We start from the raw sequence: 13,001 nt of genomic DNA on the forward strand, positions 1-13,001 counted from the left end.
ACCATTGTCTGTAAGCCATCAATAGACAACTGTGTAGCAGCAGTAACTCACTGTATTATACAAGCAGCTGCTCAGTGTATTCCTAAAACCTCGACATGTTTTCAACAATATTCTCATCCATGGTGGAATCCTGCTTGCCACAATGCACAGAAGGCTAAAAAACGGGCCTGGGATACTTTTTGTAGGTATTCCATACTCTCGCACTGCATTGATATCCAGCAGGCTCATGGTTGGTGGGTAAGATGTCAAAGCCAGAAGGAATCTCGGATTAAGTTCACAACTAGCATATTTTCTACTGCCAGTTCTAAAGTCATAATGCACAAGATTCAAAAAGTCACTGGACAGTATAATTCTGAACCTCTCTCGATCTTGTTCTCTGATGACTAGGAAGTAGCTGATACCCAGAGCATCACTGATACTCTAGGTGAAACCTTTTGCTGGGTATCTAGCACTTCTGTTTCTTTCTCCATCTTCTTAGCCATCAAGACTCAGGCAGAGCGAACACCTCTGTCCTTTTGAGCTGATTGTCTCTATAACTATAATCATCCCTTTACACTGGTGGAACTTAAACTGACCCTTCATCAGTCTGGCAGTACATTGGATGGACCTGATGTACACTATGAATTGCTGCATCATCTATCTCCTGCTGCTCTTCGTATTCTTCTGCTTGTTTATAATTGAATCTAGCAGGAGAATGTTTTTCCTGATGCTTGATGCTAGGCTATTATCCTACCTTTCTCTAAGCCTGGGAAAGATCCCAAGATTCCTTCAAATTACTGTTTAATTGCTTTGACGAGCTGTCTCTGTAAGACCTTAGAGAGGATAGTTAATGCTCATCTCAGTTGGTTCCTCAAATCAAACAACCTGCTCTTATCCACCCAGTGTGGGTTCCGACGACAGTGCATCACCATGGACCACCTGATTTGACTTGAAACGCCCATCAGAGAAGCCTTTCTCAAATGACATCTTGTATCAGTATTCTTTGACATTGAGAAGGCTTATGATACAACTTGGAGTTATGACATTTTGTGAGACCTTCATATATATGGGTTACATGGCCATTTGTCCATTAAACATTTTTAATGGACAGGAGATTCCAAGTTCATGTTGGTTCAACACTTTCCCGTTCTTTCCTACAGTAACTTGGAGCCCCTCAGGACTGTGTTTTAAGAGTCAAACATTTCAGTATAAAATTAATGGCATCACTGAACAACTCCCTCTTACTATTCCAAATGGGCTCTACATCAATGACTTTCACATCTCCTGTCAGTTGTCGAACATGAGGTATATTGAGTGGCAGCTACACACTACTGTTAATTGTTTACTTTAATGGACCAGGGCAAACGGCTTTAACTTCTCTCTTTCTAAAACCATTTGCATGCACTTTTGCTGCTGACAGGATATTCATCCTGATCCTGAACTCCATATCGGCAAAGTTGTGCTGCCTGTGGTCCCTGAGATAAAGTTCTTGGGGCTTATCTTTGACTGTAAGCTGACCTTTATACCACACATCAAGCAGCTAAGGGTCAAATGTACAAGAGCACTGAACATCCTCTGTGTCTTCTCTTCTTCCACCTGCAGAGCAGATTGATGTTCTGTGCTAAAGATATATCGTGCTTTTGTTCGTTTGAAACTTGACTATGGATCACTGGTCTGTGGCTCTGCCAGGACTTCAGCCTTAAAGATGCTGGACCTCATTCATCATCAAGGACTTTGGCTCTGCACAGGGGCTTTCTGCCATTCCCCAGTTCAGAGTTAATGTGTAGAATCTCATGAACCTTCTTTACACATCTGCCATTTGCAACTGTCTTTACTATATGCTTTGAAACTTTGTTCCTTACCAAAGCATCCCACCTGGGATTGTGTTTTACTTCCTCGGTGGGCCATACTTTTTCAGAATAGATGATCTGCCATTGTTCCTTTTGGTCTTCGTTTCTAGGCGCAGATGAATGAATTGGATCTGTCCATGGATAACATTGCTGTATCCAGTGGTCAGCCCATCCCACCATGGCTTCTTACTGTCCCCAAATGTGACCTATCTTTAAGTCATCTGAGAAAAGCAGACACTCCTGATTGGAAATACTGTCTGTTATTTGCTGAACATCTTTCGAACCACTCCCATTTATACAGATGGTTCAAAATCAGGTGACTGTGTAGACTCAGCCATAGTGTGTTGTGGTTTGGTGGTTGCGTGCACAGTCTCTTCTACAGCTTTTGCATTCACTGCTGAACTGTATGCCATTTCTCTTGCCCTGGATCACATAGAAGCTAAGCAGTTCTCAAACTGCATGATTTATACTGTCTCTCTTAGTTCTCTACTGGCCCTGGAATCCCTTTATGTTGGTTCACACCCTATTCTTGCCAATATTCAAAACCAACTGGCACATTTCTTTTTAACATCTACTTCTATCCAGTTTTTCTAGATACCGGGCCACATTGGTATTTGTGGGAACGAGCTCACTGACACTGCAGCTAAATCTGTCTGTTCTGGCACTATCACTGCTGTGCCTGTTCCATACATGGACTATGGTCCTGTATTTAAGGCTCGGCTCCATGCTAGCTGGCAGTTGACTTGGAATGAGCAATGTGACAAAAAGTTTTTCCAAATAAAACCCTTTATTGGACTTTTGCCATCTTGCTTCCATAAGGATTGGAAAGAGGAAGTTGTTCTAACTAGACTACGCATTGGTCACAGTTTTTTAACTCATCATTTTCTTTTATCTGGAACTGATGCACCAGTGTGTAGTCTATATGATACTCAGGTCACAGTAAACCACATTTTACTTGTTTGCCATCATTTTTACTCTCAACGACAGCACCATTTTCACTGTATTCTGTCCCAATGTTTGTCTATAACATTAGACAGTGCTATTGGTGATGGTCACACTGTTCACCTTGGAAATGTTTTTAGTTTTTTTAAAGGCCCTCAATCTTTTTAATGCCATTTAAGCTTTTTAATTTATACATAAGACCTTTTTTAATGAGATTCCCTTTTAAGAATCACAGCCCATCTAGTTCGATTTAAAATTGGAAAATGACTGTAAAGTCAAATAACTCGAAACCAGGACTGGAAAGGCCAACTTCAGGTGAGTAATGCTGCTGTTCGAACTACCTGTTAGTCATCCTGGCGAGTTATTATTAAAATTTTGCTATAAGTCTTTTAAAATATTTATTACTTTTTGAAAATGGCCATAATATCCAATAACTCAGAACCAGGACAGGAAAGGCTAACTTCAGGTGACTGACGGTGGTTTTTGTACTTACCTATTAGTCTTCCTGGCAAGTTATGATAATTACAGTTATGCTACAGAAAGTCCTCTATGACTTGTATTATTGTGGTTTTTCTCTTAATGCTGAAGACTAGATGCAAACATTGGTTTTATGCTTTATTTTTAACTTTCTTTTATTTTACCTTAATTTCCTTTGCTAAATTTCCTAATTTTACTTTAATTTTAACTTTTTACTGAATGTTTGGCACAGATAGCCTAGCTGCTTTGTGCCATAAAACACCAAATCAACCAACCAACAGTGTAAATTGAAACCTATAGCATTCATTAACAGTCTTACTGCTCATCAAAGAATAGAATCTGCTGGTTCTTCTTGACCTTCTGAACTGTCAGTTAGATCCAATAATCTTGTCAATTTTGATGCTTGGCAATTTATGGGTAGTTCATTTACTAGTGGCCTGCTTTACCTTATGTAAAGCAAACACTTTGCTGTTCCCAACACACTCAACATCCAGGAAAACTCATCATATGCATATGCTACAGATAGAATTACCCATTCAATGAAACCAGTGTTGTTGCATTATAGCATTAGGAACTTTGGGTGGCTGGTTAAACATTGGCATTGCTCAAGCTGATCATGGTGGAGACAGTTAAGAAGTATGATCCATTCAAGATACAGCTATAAAAGAGGCCAGTGAAGACTTCTTGCTTACTAGTGACCATTTCAAAATTATCATTTTATACCTGGTACGTTTCTGTGATCTGCTGAAGCTGTTACAGTAAAGATTACTGTGGAGATAACATAGGTTGTTTGCATAAGCAGCCATACCGTCTATGATGTTCCTCTTTCTTTCCTTGAATTTGGCCCAATGAATTGTTCAATTTGGCACTTGGTCAAATTTATCATTTTAACTCATCCATGAATGAGTCCCAGATTCTAGTTTCACCTTGTTTAAGTGCTTAATGGAATTTATGGCTTGATTGTCTAAGCTTAGTATCACCATAAGGCTGAACTTCCTGAAACTAGTCATTCCAAGCTGTTGCCTGTCTCAAACACTTCAGAAAATGGTTTAGATTTTTCTTCACCAAACCTCTAAACAGCAGAGAAAAATCTGCTTGTCTTCATTTGCAGAACTTGTTGTATTGGTTAAAGCCTCTTCCTTGTGGGTGATCAACCAATTGAGATGCTACCAACATGTGGGTGCAGTACAGTAAGCATAATAATAGACTTAAACTTTTAGATAAGTAGTTGGTCTCTGGTCTGGGGAAACAGAACAATGTGTTGCTCTTAGCAGCTCATTCTAAAGCCCTGTGTTGTCAAATTTCTTGTTAATCAATGCTCATTTCTTGTCAGGATACCTTTCAAGCTTGGAAAGGTTCATAGCTTCCCTGCAGTTCACAAACTTTTCTGGTTGGTATCAGTTGCCTCTCCTACCTGAAGAACAGCTATGCCAAGCAGGTTGCATCAATCAGCAACATATCCATTCTTTCTTGGCTGGTCTCATCTAGAGCTGGGATAGTGTTATCCTGGTTGGCGACAGCCTATGAATCTCGTAGAGACCACTCCATTAAATCTCATCAGTTGTCAGACCACCTCAACAATTTTCATTTATTTGTGATTCCCTTGTAAAATGATCAATTGTCAGGAGTAAATGCTGCCATTCTGCATACATTAGACATCAGCTAATCTTAATTTTGTGCATTTTGTTAATTCAACCTTTGAAAGTAACCTGTATGTTTCTACTTTGAATATTAAGTGATTATATTCAAATATACATTTCTAAGAAACTATTGAAGTTTATTAAGGTTTTATGAAGAACACTGTTGTGAATGGTTGGACTGATGTATTTACTCTGTTTTAAAAATTGATACTGATTAATCTTTATATTTTTAATACAAAGTTATTTTATCCAATATGTGATATTGCTCTGGTATCACCACTTACCCTTGTTCTAGTTACTACTTTTATATTCACTGTAATAAATAAAAATATTTAATTTATAAAAATTTGTAGAAAACTATAACATATTTAGAGCAAAATAATATGTAACATTGTATGTAGAGGTCATTGTACTATTAAAATTGTAATATCATAATTTCTTCTTTTCTTTTCCAAAGTAGTCTATTATCTTTACTATTAATTTTTTCTTCAGTTTGCTCACTGTAGTGTTTCACCAAGTCAATCTTCCTTGGGTTGTCACTTTTTCCCTACGTTTTCTAGTTTAAAAAAGTACTGTATTAAGACACTTGGATCATCTATGAAAATGAATATTCAGTTTATTAGCTATAGGAAACCAATTGAAGTTGTTAAAACTGTCATTTTGATAGTTATGGATATTTATTTAATAAAATGACTTATGAGCAAGTATTTATTCATTGTAGTAACAAAGGTTTAGGATACTGTATAAAAAACTTTATTATATTATCACCAAGATTATGCATATCAGTGCAGTAATGCATTCATATCGTAAAGATAGGAACATTACTCAGTAGAAAGAATGCAGTGTACCAAGTTATTAGTTATGGTTGTATTATGATTTTAGGGGTGAACAATTTTCTAGTGGAGGATAATTGAAATGGTTAAAACAGTTATTCACAAATTTATTTTCAAATTTTCGTCAAATCTGCATTAAGACTACTTTAACCTGAAAGATCAAATTCCTATTTCACAGTATCTCTCATGTTTAAATACTAGTGTAATAAGTATCATTTATACTATGTTTTGAATATGATATAGTTTCTATTCATACATATTAAAGATTGTTTTATACAAAAATGTTTTGAATTTAAGTAAAAAACCTCATTTTTTTTACTGGAGATTAATTTTGCAAACGTGAACAAAGGAGAAGAAATATATTTGATAAATTGCACGTACGAGAAGAGTTAAGATAATTGATAGAATAAAAATCTATACGTAAATGTTGCATAACTGCCCATGAGTGCTATTAATTTAGTAACTACTTAAAGACCAATCATGTCAATTGGGTATCTTGTGACTGTTATTCTAACATGTTTATGAATGGTCTATCATTTTTGTCTTTTATTTGAGTATTTCAGCAATAATCAAATATGAGATGTTTCATTGGATTTGGTAGTCTGTAATTATCTTTATATGTATGTGTTTGTTATGAAGTTATATAGCTAAGTTTAGAAGACATATTGAATATAAGTATATATGATATAGTTTTTCGCTTTCAAAAGGAAAGTTGGGTATAATGTTGCTAACATTTTTGGAAAGAAAGGCTGTGTTGTATAGTTTATGGGAAATGTATAAAGAAATGACTCACAAAATGTAAGCATTTTTCACAGACAGTAAAAGTAGTCCAACTGCTTTGGATTTTATAAAATTTGTTTATTTTTACTTAGTAATTACAGATCTTTTAGAAAAAAAGTTTTAAGGTAATAAAAATGCAGTATCAGTATGTGTATGCTGATTTCAAAATGTTCTTACCAGAACTAGATGGAAGGCAGGAGCATTATGTGTGAAATGTTTCATCATAGCATGTTTGATACATGAACATTAAGTAAACTTTATATAACCAGTGTGTGTGTTTTTTCTCAGACATATTTTAGCAGTTTTACTGATAAGGTTTAGTTGTTAAGAGTTGCAAACAAAACTTAAGGGATTAAATTTCATTTTTTGCATAATATGAATCACTAAATATAAACATGTTGAATTTTAATATAATTTCATACTTTCACTCTTCAGAGTTCATAGTGCTACTGGTGAGTGCCAAATTTAACACCATAAAGTCACTTCTAGGTGATTTTTATAATGATAAAGATTATAATTACATTAATATTATTGATTTTACAGTAAAATAACATAGATTTAAATACATCTCTATCTTGATATGTTTGACATAATGCTTATAAAGTCAATAATGAGAAGTCATTCAGTTATTGTAAATTTACAGATATTTACTGGAACATATTATTGGTTTTTGTTTTGGAGGCTTGACTGAGTCAACCCTCTTTCTCCTAACAATTTTCAGATTTCTCCTTTATCTGACAAACCTGTTTAGGATGAAGGGGATTTTAATAGCATTTTTCAACTTCCTGCCTGTGTCATACACTTGCATATCTTGTCTGCAGAATTAGCTGTGTTGCTTTTGGCCTTTTTTGGGCATTATTTCTTGGGCTTATCCTCCTTCTCTCAATATCAAGGTAAATGTATGCTGAACATTTGATTTTTATTTAAGTGATGATGCCAGCATGCCTTATTCACTACAAACTTCTGATCATTATGCACTGGGTTATCATCAAGCCAATCATCCCATTCTTGACTCCTAACAACTAGAATCACTTTTATCTGTGTGTGAGCAGACCCTTGTAAATTTATGTATGTATATCACCCTGATTTTCTCAACTTAGTCTTACCCTTAAATCTATGGTGCATTTGCTCCAATCACCTCCTTTCTGAGGCTTTTCATTGATCCTCTGAGAGGATTTTAAAGATAACCATTCCATCACTACTTCCACATTGGTGCAATTATCCTACTTTTCCCTATTTCTTCACACACATTTTTTTGCTGTTGGGTTCTATTTGCAGGAATGCTGCCTTGTCTCAGGTTCATACATCTTGCACATGTCTTTGCAACCTAAAAATGGCTCTCTTTCTCCATGAGTCTATTTTGAGAGATATTCCAGAATCTTTGAGGCAACACTCGACCCTTTGATTTTTCGGTTTCTCTTTGTTTCCAGGCTGGGTCCCATATCAACTTTTATGCCTGTTTCCCATCCTGCACTCTTCTATCTTTTGCCTGTTCATTCCTCCAGAGGAACATCAGTTTGTTGTTTGGCTCATCATCATGCTCATCAGTTGTTTTTCTTCAAACATTGGTTTAACTGTGATTTGTTAATTTATCATTTTCTACATATTACCTTTGCTTACAGTGGCATGCCCCTTTTAGATCTAGAATTCTTATCAATGGCAATTGCTTCCTGTCCAGGTATGCTTTTTTTTTATTCATTCCAAAAATCCACATTGTATGGCCAACCAGATATGTTATCTGCTTCCAAGTAACTCAGTCACTCCATTTCATTCAGTGGATCCCAAAGGTTGGTGTTTTGTTGCTGTGGCTCTGATTGTTCTGTTGACTGTGGGTATTTGGAATGTAGTGCAGGTGATACATACACTCCAGCCTTTGTGCAAATATATCTAAAGGATGATGTTTGATGAGGTACTCTCAGCTACTTTGGATGCTTCATATCACTGGGGTTGAGCTCTAAGTGATGATGTTGCACATAGTAGTTTGGAATGCTCTACTAAAATAGTCTTTGTGTGGAGGCTAATTCCACCCATCTTAATGGATGCCCATGACCAATAATACACTGTAGAGATGAGGTGTTGTACAAGTTTGGAAGCAGGTTTTCTTTGTGATAATTTGCTACATCCACATGCCATTCCAGATTATACTAATTCTTGAACTTTCATGGGTAAAATAGGAGATTGCTGTCCATCCCTTTGATTGAATAAATTAGGGGTGGTCTTCTTTTCATTGTTTTTTGTGTTGATGTTTCTTCAGGATCTCCACTACATTGCTCCATCTGATGGAGTATGAGAGTCCTTGTTCCTAGCTGCTGGAATGATAGAACAAGGAAGGCAACCTCTTGAATGTGTTCACTTCTATTCAGTGGTGAATAGGGTGGTGGTATTCTGCTGGTGTATATCCTCCACTCATGCACTCCACATCCATGCAGTCCTATTTGGGGGATGATGATGTGTATATATCACTATTGTACATTCCACAAATTTGAGTAGATCCTACATTTTGCAGTTTACTACCTCTGATCTGGATATCTCAGCTTACTATCAACTGAATGTTGATTCCCAGTATGTTGTTTTGGATTAGAGCTGGGCCAGTCAACATACATTCTCACATAGATATTGATTGTGATTCCTCATTACCTGTGCATGCTGCATGTCTCAGAGGTTGATGTTGTATGGATCTGATTTTATTTGCTTCAGCTCTGTGGTTGCTCAATGCATTGTCCAGTAAACCATGTACTTCAGCTTTTGTGCAGTCCTATCCAGAAGTGCTGGTTGTGCATGGTAAATGTTCTTCATATGGCACTTAGTCTGAAGCAGGTTCACTACTTGAGGCAGGTGTTATGTAGAGTAGAACTAGTCCACTTGCTTTTGGATTTGAGGTGAACTTCACATTGATACATCTCTTTGTATCTTAGTTCAGATGACAGGTTCTGACATGAGATGATTGGTGTTGATTGTAGATTTGTTCACATGTGCTCTATTTAGTAGACTAGCATGGAAATATTCTTCTTCTGTTGTACTCAACTTGAGACAGATAGTCTGTGGACCCTTCACCTATCATAAATCAGATTAGTATGCCCAATGCCACCTGTTTATGTACTAGAGTTGACCTGCTGAGTAGGGTTTGTCATGCCACTCAACACCAAGGAACATATCCATTTTAGCTTTCCTCGCCAACCTATCTCTGGCTGGGTACCCTACATTCATTCTTATACTGGATTATAATTCCAGTGATTTAATTAGGATGTGGAGTTGGAATCATCCAGATTTTTCCTCTCATTTATTGGATGTGCTCCTGCAATTTTCCATCAGTTTAAGTGGCACATACTACCTTACTGGGCAAAAAGTATACATGGCACAGAAGTGGTGTGGTCTCCCAAGTGTGTTCCTCTCTAAGTGGGGGCTCACATTTCCTTGGTATTCTTTGGATGCTTTTGAATGATGCTTAATTATATCCTTTGCATCAGTATCTCCAACTTTACAATATGGGATGTAATAATTACCTGAGAGGAGGTAAGGTACGCTATTGGAAGTTATTATTTTCCTACACTAAAAATATATTTTTGTTTAGTACTTACCTTAGTTCACACTTCCCATTCCTCCTTCCCACTCAGAAGAGGTGCTTAATTTCTGCCTAATTTCAAAGCGATAGTTAGGTAGAATCGAAGAGAGGAAGCCACATGCATCAGGAGGGTGTGTCACATGATGATTTGCATACAAAACTCGCTGAACTGTATTGATTGTGGGGTAAGTGGAAGTTTTAAGGTTTGTGGCATGGTTTAAAATTTTAGTCAAGAATGTGATGGAACAAAAGTTATGTTAACAGTTTTGGTATATTTGGGAAAATTAAAGTGTTTTCCAAGTATAGATGAATCATAGAATTAACAAGGAAAATTGTAATAATGAATGGTGCATTTTAACCATAATTTAATAAAAATATATATATGTATACATGTGTGTATGTCTTGTAATGTAATAAGAGTTATTAAATAATATTTTACAAAAAAAATAATAATGTAATTAATATTCAGCTTTGTTTTCATACTGCACTGCTTTTAAAAAATTATAACATTAAAATGTGATTATGTGTGGATAAGAGACATTGTCTATATACTCATTCAAAGTTTTGCAAAACTTGGAGACAAATATTTAAGTGATTTTCTTGTAATAGAGTAATTAACAAGATGAAAAAATAGCTTGCACAATCTTAACCAATAGAAATATCTTAGCATTACATATAGACAGAGGTGGTGGAGTTTAAAATAGTTATATATCCTTAACATTTTTTTGAGCAAAGTGGGGAATCATTATAACACAGCCCAGCATGCCCAGGTGATTATGGCACTTGACTTACAATCTGAAGGTTACAGGTTTTAATTCCCATACCATCAAAAAATGCTCACCCTTTTAGCCTTGGGAGCATTCTAATGTGATGATCAATCCCATTATTCATTGGTAAAAGAGTATCCTAAGAGTTGGTGGTGGGTGATGATGACTAGCTGCCTTCCCTCTAGTCTTGCACTGTAAAATTATGGATGGTTAGCACAGATAGCCCTCATGTAGCTTTGTGCAAAATTCAAAACAGACCAGACTAAATCATTGTGACAAACATTGGAGGATTTTAATGGTCTATGTAGTTTTAGTATTAATTTAAAGGTAATAATAGATTTATTCTTATGAAGGTCCTCTGCTTAAGATTATCAAATGAAATGCATATTTAAGCTTCCTAAATTTGTACATATAGTAGATTAGATTTTTTTTCAATTTTGAAAATTTTTGTTTTTTTTAGCTGTAATTTATTGAGGAAAAAAGGAGAAATTTAAGTTCCAAGGTAGAAACAAATAAACAGTAGTTGTGATTCATCATTTTCTTTGTATTATTCATTTGTATCAAGTAGTTTCTATCCATTAAAATATAAAATTAATGAATATTACAGACAATTAGTATTACTAAACAATAATATAATTATTGGTAATTTCTTAATTAGTGCCTGACCAGGAAATTTTCAATGCATTTATTAATAAGAATTTCCAAGTAAAGAAGAGTATATAATAATATGTCAACAACACTATATATTCTATATCAGTGTTGATATGGCAATTTACACAATAATATGGCCCTTCAGATGCAGTAGTAACTGAGAAACCAATTAATATTAACGAATTATTTGATAACAAGGTGTGAGCTGAATTTTATGAGTGTAGTGTAATTTTAATTGATTTTTAATCAATACACCAAAAATAGAGTAAGGATTTTTAACTATTATTTATTTGTTATTTTATTTTTACATCATAAAAGACATGTATTGCTAATTATGAAATTTTAATCAACCTACTCATTCATTATTCAAAAGAACTGGAAAACCAACCCTCTCAATCCCAGATAAAATTTATCATATTGTCAGTGGGAGAAAACTGTATTAGCATCTGTTAATTACAAACTTTGAGGGTAATGTCTGAGATTCATAAAAATAATATTTGTGATACAAATAAAAATGTTATAGTAAATAATGCTGTGTATGTAATAATTAACAGTTTTATAAAGCTGGCGTATGGTTATGCTATTTTCAGGTGAAATTATTTCCTTACAGAAAGAGCTAGATCCACTGATAACAGCAGATTTCATCAGGAAAAATGAGTGTAATCTGTTTCTGAGAACTTCACTGAGTTTTATGTTACCTGAAAAACTATTTTAACAGTCAGTTTAAAATTTATTTTACTTAAACTGTATGTATCTGTATAGACAAGAGGACAATTGTCTACACACAAACATACTGTCAGTTGTCTCTACTGGCTTAATTTTCTTGTCCATCAAGGGGTATCTTTGTCAAATTTGTTGTAATGAAAATCAAGTAGAACTGAACAAAGAAAGCACAACTGAACTCAACAGGTAAACTTAGTTTCTTTGTTCAGTCATTAGCATAACCTCATGTGCTATTGCTTTTTCTCAACATTATTATACTATAACATTCAGACATCAACTTGGCTTGTAAAGGGTTTTAGAGTCACTAATCCGTTTAACCCAGATGCTGTATGTTACTTCAGTATTTATTGGGGCAGAACAGACATTATCTGTTACAAGAATAAAGTAATCTCAATGAGTTTTTAAAACTACGTTTGTGCTAAAAATGTACATCAGTTGAATAAACGAAAATGTTGAATAAAATTCCTATATAACTAAAGCAGATAAAAACTTGTGTGTCTTTTGCTTGTTTCAGGCTTGTCCTCCAGTTAACAACTAAATTTGACGTTAAAACACCAATAGCCTTTAAACTTATGACAAGGTCAAGGAATACATTAAATTTCCATTGTTCCTAATAACATACAGTTAACACACAGACAACACAACCCAATAACAATGAATTACATTTAATCACAAGCTTAAAATCCTTTAACTACATAAAAAAAAACCAACAAAACTTCAACATCGGTGAGACAAAAAATAATTGGATACTAATGAATCAAATATAAAATACATTAAAATAAAATAAGAAAAAATTC

At 34.9% G+C, this 13,001-nt stretch overlaps 1 long non-coding RNA gene across 1 annotated transcript in view; it reads left to right on the forward strand.

Annotated features, from left to right (window-relative positions):
* Positions 1–12,693, forward strand: part of LOC143249569 (uncharacterized) — a 37,785-nt gene extending 25,092 nt beyond the window's left edge. Inside the window, exon 5 of the long non-coding RNA XR_013027840.1 lies at positions 12,072–12,693. This is a non-coding gene — a long non-coding RNA (uncharacterized LOC143249569). The remainder of the gene's footprint in view (positions 1–12,071) is intronic.
* Positions 12,694–13,001: the final 308 nt, after the last annotated feature.

Source organism: Tachypleus tridentatus, chromosome 1 (assembly GCF_004210375.1).
Source record: "Tachypleus tridentatus isolate NWPU-2018 chromosome 1, ASM421037v1, whole genome shotgun sequence".
Taxonomy (NCBI): Eukaryota; Metazoa; Arthropoda; class Merostomata; order Xiphosura; family Limulidae; genus Tachypleus; species Tachypleus tridentatus.